The following is a 7,069-nucleotide window of genomic DNA, read 5'->3' as shown; positions in this document are numbered from 1 at the left end:
CGGGGGGAAACGGCAGCCAAACTCCCTTAAACAACCAACAACCCCCACCTACCTCGTCTATCCAGGATCTAGGATTTATATGACCTCTGACAAGTTCCCAGAACTCCAAACATCATTCACACAATCATAGAAATTATCTGCATCTGGCAAAACCATGCCTCTGCTAGAGCACAAGACAAATCATAGTCAGCTGCTATGAACAGTCTGAATGAAGCAACCCCACATCCCTGTACCTGGATTTAAAACAAAAACACATTCTTATAATATTTCTGTGGTTAAGGAAACCAAGATTCAAATATTGTCACTACAGATATGTCGGAACCAGCCGACAAGAGTGAGGCTGAAGTAGAGAGGGCAACCGAATGAGAACGAGAGGACCACTGCTCTGCTGGCAAATGGCAAAAAGCCTTTAATGCAAGAAATCTTTTATAGTAAAGCACAGTGAGGCTAAAAATAGAATCTAACAACAATCATGTAGCACAATTCTTGGTATTTTCTCATGGCAGGAACATGCTCAATTCCTCATTATCTTGCAGTAAATATTTCCCCCATGCCCAAGTGCATGAAGTTGGCTTCCTTGACCCTTGCACGTACCGCTCTCAAGAGCCTTGAATTTCTTCCAAAAACTTCTTGGGTTCATGGATCAGTTATGTCCTCAGCTGCAGGGAGATTATCAGAAAGCGTCTCCTCCTTGCTTTTCAACAGAGGAGCTACCCCTAAATCTTCCCCTATGCTAAAGAGCATTCCCACACAGATATCATAGAAACAGAGGAATCATATTAGAGGCAGTCCCCCTCAAACACTGCAAGGCAGCTTACAAAAGAGCAGATGACACAGTTCTTGCTAGCAGTGTGTCCTGATGATTGCCCTCCAGAGGCCGGTTTCTCTCAGTCTCAGCTTCTACTGCACTTATGTTTACTAATATGCTCCATCGTGCTGTGTCTGTTCAGTCAAAGGCTCTATCTGCTCGTGCTAATTGTAATGGTATGGAAAATACAGAAGGCAAACAAGTAAAGTCCCCATGTAAGGATCCCCCTCAGTATTTTCTTGTTCATCAGATAGCATTAGGACTATACAGAAAGACAAAGATCTAATTTCAGATCATGGATAAAAATTCAACTAAAATGTATCAAAGATATAGAAACAAAAAGTGATCCCAGAATATCAGTTTGACTTTGGTGTAATCAAATATCCCTGAGGTCACTAAAGGCATTGAACATCTTCACTGGCTGTGGCCAGTGTACCATGCTGATGATAATAGGGATAATTAAGTATATGAGAACCCTCATATTGTCTTTATGTTTTCTTTAAGTATAAAAATACTCTAAACTAAAAAGTATATTTAAACATATTAGCCATTAAATTAAAAATAGATAAACTGAAAGACAAAAACATTCTTTCGTTCTTTGTGGCACTAGAAAAAAAATCATGAAAATCATATGGGAGCATGAGTTCTCAACAAACAAAACAACCCTTAGCAAAGAGAAAAATGCTGGAGGTACCCTGATTCTGCCGTATAATACAAAAATTATACTGCAGACTCTAGCAAGAGCATCGTCCTGGCACAAAGACAGTTCCAACAGCCAGAATAGAGGACCTAGAAATTAACCCATACATTTACAGCCATCTACTTGATGAAGGTACACTTGGGAGAAAAAAAAACTTCTTGAATAAATGGTGCTGGGAACACCAGATTCCCACATGCAGAAGAATGAAGCTGGACCTACATCTCTTATCCTACACAAAATCTATTCAAAATCTGAAATACGGAAAGTGCTAGAGGGAAACATTTTGACATTCAAGCCTAGGCACTTTCTGAACAGGATACATAGCATAGGAAACAATGTCAGGAATTAACTAATGGAAATCAACTTGGCAGTTTCTCAGAAGACTTGGAATAGTTCTACCTCAAGACACAGCTATACAACTCCTGAGCATATACCCAAAAGATGTTCTACCATCCCACAAAGACATTTGCTCAACTGCATTCATAGCAGATTTATTTGTAATAGCCAGAAATGGGAAACAACCTAGATGTCCCTCAACTGAAGAATGGATTTTAAAAAATGTGGTTCATCAACACAATAAAATATTACGCAGCTATTAAAAAACAAAGGTATCATGAATTTTGCAGGCAAACGGATGAATCTTGAGAATATTATTCCAAGTGAGGTAACCCAGACACAAAAGGCATGCATGGTAGGTACTCATTTATAAGTGGATATTAGTCATAAAATATAGGATACCCATGCTATACTCCATAGACCCAAATAAGCTAAACAAGAAAGGTGGCACAAGCAAGGATGCTTGAATCTCATTTAGAAGGGGGAATAAAATAGTCATAAGTGGCAGATGCAGGAACGAAATCTCAAGCCTGAAACCCTTCCAGAGCTGCCTGGTGCATTCCACCATCCTCTGTAGCTTTTTAAGAGAACCCTGGGGGTCAAATATGTCCAATTGGGGGTTGGTGTCTTATACCTGTATTGATGCCTATGGAAGATTGCCCTTCTGGCCAAAGGATGAATTCTCATCTCATCTTTCCTATAGCCCAGCTGAGGCCAGCCAGCCAAAGGACCCCAAAGAGACATGGCTGTCTTCTGAGAGGTGCCACCCAGCAGCTGATTCAGACAGATGCAGACACTCACAGCCAAACAGTGGATGGAGCTTGGGGACTCTTATGAAAGAGGAGGAGGAAGGATTACAGCTCCTAAGGGGATAGGAACTCCACAGGAAGACCAACAGAGTCAACTAACCTGGACCCTTGGGGCTCTCCAAGACTGAGCCACCAACTAAAGAACATACACAGGCTGGACCTAGGCCTCCCAGCACATATTAACAGATGTGCTGCTTGGTCTTCCCAAACAACTACAGTAGGGCTATCCCAAAAGCTGTTGCCTGCATGTGGGATATATTCTTCTATCTGGGCTGTCTTCTCTGGGCTCAGTGGGAGAGGATGCACCTGGCACCACAGAAACTTGATGTGCAAGGATGGGGGTGATACCCAAGGAGGGCCTCAACCCACTCAGAGGAGAAAGGAAGGGGATAGGTAGGAAGGACCATGGGAGGGGGTTACTGGGAGCGGGGCAGTGAGTGGGATGTAAAGTGAATAATTAATAATAATAATAATAATAATAATATAGTAAATTATTATTATTAAAACCATGCATGTATTCACAAAAAAAAAAAAAGAAGAAGAAGAAAGGAGGAGACAGAGAAGAAAACGATGATGACGACAAAGATGACAAATGCTTGTGGGAGAGAAACTGCTGACCAGAATGGCAACTTGTATAGCACCTACGAAAATCTGCATAGAGGTCCTTAAAATTCTGAAGCTCATGCTCTAACGCATACAGCAGCCCAAGTGGACGGTGGTACCCAGTAACTGGGATTAGCGGTAAAGTGAAGACCAACTGCACAGGAACAGAAGGAACTTCCTGGGTGGTAGGTGCGCTGGTATCCATTTTGATTGTGGTGATGACTACACACATGTGTTGTTAGACTTTGCTTTGCTCTGTTTGTGACTTCACAGTCCTCCCTTGTTTGTGATGACTAACCAAAGCAAGTGACCAAAAGCAAGACTCGTGCTATGTATAAATTATACCTGAATAAACCTTAAAAAGTAAAACTGGGATGTCTTCTATAGTACATTTAAATTACTTCTCCTTTTTGTTTAATACCAGAGCACTAAATAAGCCATAAAATCATATTCTCATGATGCAGTAGCACTTCCCTGTAAGTATACTGTAACTTGTTTGAACCTTGTCTTATTATTGGAGACTATTTCCTGTTCTCACACACAGATTCTTAGATGAACATCTGTAATACTAATTCAGTCTTTAATCTCCTTTATTGCATTAAAACAAAATCTAGATGTAAAAATATTGAGTCAAGTGTATGAGCAGTTGATTACGTTTCTGGGTATTTACTGTTAAAAAAAATATGGAAATAGCTTATCATCAGCAATGTGAATCTGTGACAGAAAGCTTACCTCCACCTTTTCTGAACCTGAAATCTTAATCCTGGAAATCATTCAAAACATTTGGGAGAGACAATATCATAATTCAGATCTGGGCACCAACCCAAGGGATGGGGAAGAGAGCTGGGTTAGTGGGGAGTGGAGCAAATCCAGAAGAGGGCCTTCTGAGTTTCCAAGGGGGCTCCCTCATACCCATACTGAAAGCTTTCTTGAATGCCATTTTCCATCTAGAATGGCAATTATTTTCCATTATAACTTGCTACTTTGCATAATGAAGGAAAATTAGCAAAATTATCCACCCAAGCCCCAATTATTCTTCTAGTTTCAGGAACAATCATTTGTTTTGGCTAAGATATACCCCCCTTTTGGTAATCAAAAATGAATATTGAAATTTTCACCAACAATATCATTCAATGTTATAAATGCCATATTAACAAAAGAGCCTCAGCTTTGTATAGTCAGTCTTCCTCATGTTGGCCATTGTATGAAGGACACAGTCTGTGCTACTTGGGAGATATTTTTAACAATTCAAACAGGACAACTTTCCTCATCAACTTTCTACTAATATTCACAAGCTAGCCCTGTTATAACTAAAGTGAACACTCTTCTTACCTATTATTTGAATTAGAAAGTGACTAAAAGAGAACAACAACTAACTTTTGACAATGTTCAATTCAGTTTCAGAGCGGCAGTGCAGAAGAGAAATACATGTCTCAAACTGGGTCATGTAACTCTGGAGTCCTCAATTCCATCCCTGACTTGGAAGATGAATGACATCTGCCAGAACAGCTCTACTGGAGCCATCTTTCCTTACTCATGCCGGCAAGAACTATGACTGTCCAGATTCATACAAAAATTTACGTCCACCATTTGCTCGCTTCAGAATGGAGGCCCACTTGGTCTGCACAAACCTCTGGCTGAGCTGACTGGCAGTAGAGCTAAGCTGAGCTCATGCTTCAACCCTGGACTCCCCAGGCTACACTACTCTGTCTTGCGGTCTGCTCTGTCATGGAAAAGGTAACACAGTCAAATGTATTTATCTGGTTTCTTCCCCCAGAATGTTCAATCTGTGAAATGAGTCAAAATCACACTAGTGAAAATTCTATTCCAAATGGGCCTGAATATTCCAGCACACCATCCAGAATGATAAAGCCAACTTCTGACAGGAAAGAAATACACTCGGGAGTTTTAAACAATATATATTGAGTCAGTTTCTAATTTTCTTATGGTTATTTTATTTAAGAAGCATCTTTAAAGGAAAATGCTGCATTTTCAATAGACAGTCAAAATAATTATAGCATCCCTTCATTGTGATTCCATACATTGTGATTCTGTCTCCCTCCCTCTCCCTTTCTTATAAGTATATTTCTCATAGACAATTAGTGGACTCTCCATCAAAGGACCTACCTAAAATGTCACTAACACCCTAATGACACACAAGTCCCTGCCAGCCCACAGTCAGGTTTGGAACAAAGCCAAGGCCGTCCTTTGGAACCTGTAATGCCCTGTGGGACATAGCTATTCTGCTAGGCATGCTGCTCTGCTTTATTGAGATAAGCACCTGTTCTCAGAGACTAAAGGAGGCTGTGCAGCCATGTTTGATAAGGGCAGTTTGAAGCTCATATTCTATAAGCAGAGTACCTTTTCAGTCCATTTTGCAGTTCTAGCATCTGGTAGTCCCATTCCTGCATGCCTTTTAGCCTCTTACTTCTCACCCTCCTGCCCCACAACAACTGTCTGAGAACCCTACCTCAGGTTTGATTGCCACCATGGAATTATAAGAAAGGCTAAGCCATGCCAGGAAACTGGATCAGCAGAAAACACTGGAAATGATGGATTCTCTCTGGGATATAACAGTGAGGGGGAGTAGTTGGATTAACTTGCTTACAGAGTTTGCTCAGAGTCAGACACTTCAGGGTCCTAGAAGGCTGCCCCTTAGTTTGAATAAAGAGCTATAAAAACCAGCAGCATGTATATAGCAGAGGATGGCCAAGTCGGTCATCAAATGGGAGGAGAGGACCTTGGCCCTGTGAAGGTTCTATGCCCCAGTGTAGGGGAATGCCAGGGCCAGTAAGCAGGAAGGGGTAGGGTGGTGAGCAGGGGGAGGGGGAACAGGGGTTTGTTTTAGTTTTTGTTTTTTAATTTAATTTTATTTTTTTTCTTTTCTTGGAGGGTGTCTTAGTCAGGGTTTCTATTCCTGCACAACATCATGACCAAGAAGCAAGTTGGGGAGGAAAGAGTTTATTTGGCTTACTTCCACATGGCTGTTCATCACCAAAGGAAGTCAGGACTGGAACTCAAGTAGGTCAGGAAGCAGGAGCTGATGCAGAGGCCATGGAGGGATGTTCTTTACTGGCTTGCTTCTCCTGTCTTGCTCAGCCTGCTCTCTTATAGAACCCAAGACTTCCAGCCCAGGGATGGCACCTCCCACAAGGAGCAATTGAGAAAATGTCCCACAGCTGGATCTCATGGAGGCACTTCCCCAACTGAAACTCCCTTCTCTGTGATAACTCCAGCCTGTGTCAAGTTGACACACAAAACCAGCCAGTACAATTGACCCCTTGTCAACTTGACACACAAACACATCACTATTAAGCCTCAACCCTTACTTATTCATTCCCAAGATCTAAAGTACCACAGTCTTTACATATTAAAAGTTCAATCAAATTAAAATGTCCAATATCTTTTAAAATTCAAAGTCTCTTAACTGTGGGCTCCACTAAAATACATTCTTCCTTCAAGAGGGAAAAATATCAGGGCACAGTCACAATCAAAAGCAAAACCAATGTCTGGGATCCAACTCACGATCTTCTGGGCTCCTCTAAGGGCTTAACTGGTCACTTCTCCAGCTCTGCCCTTTGCAGCACACAGCTTGTCTTCTGGGCTCCAGATGCCTGTACTCCACCGCTGCTGCTGTCCTTGGTGGTTATTGTCTGGTACTGGCATTCCCAAAACACTGCTGTAACTAGGCTTAACCAATAGCCTCTCATAGACTGTCTTCACGGTGCCAAGCCTCAACTCTTTCGCATGACACCTTCAGTCCTGGGCCATCAATTGCAAACTGAGGCTGCACCTTCACTTATGGCCTTCCAT

At 41.7% G+C, this 7,069-nt stretch overlaps 1 long non-coding RNA gene across 1 annotated transcript in view; it reads left to right on the top strand.

Annotated features, from left to right (window-relative positions):
- LOC116080242 overlaps positions 1 to 5,174 on the top strand; it is a 25,142-nt gene extending 19,968 nt beyond the window's left edge. The window contains exon 2 of the long non-coding RNA XR_004114362.1: positions 4,655 to 5,174. This is a non-coding gene — a long non-coding RNA (uncharacterized LOC116080242). The remainder of the gene's footprint in view (positions 1 to 4,654) is intronic.
- The last annotated feature ends 1,895 nt before the right edge of the window (positions 5,175 to 7,069 follow it).

The sequence above is a fragment of the Mastomys coucha genome, unplaced genomic scaffold (genome assembly GCF_008632895.1).
Source record: "Mastomys coucha isolate ucsf_1 unplaced genomic scaffold, UCSF_Mcou_1 pScaffold6, whole genome shotgun sequence".
In the NCBI taxonomy this organism is placed as follows: domain Eukaryota; kingdom Metazoa; phylum Chordata; class Mammalia; order Rodentia; family Muridae; genus Mastomys; species Mastomys coucha.
The sequence above is the reverse complement of the archived record's forward strand: the minus strand, read 5'-3'. Positions and strand labels throughout refer to the sequence as shown.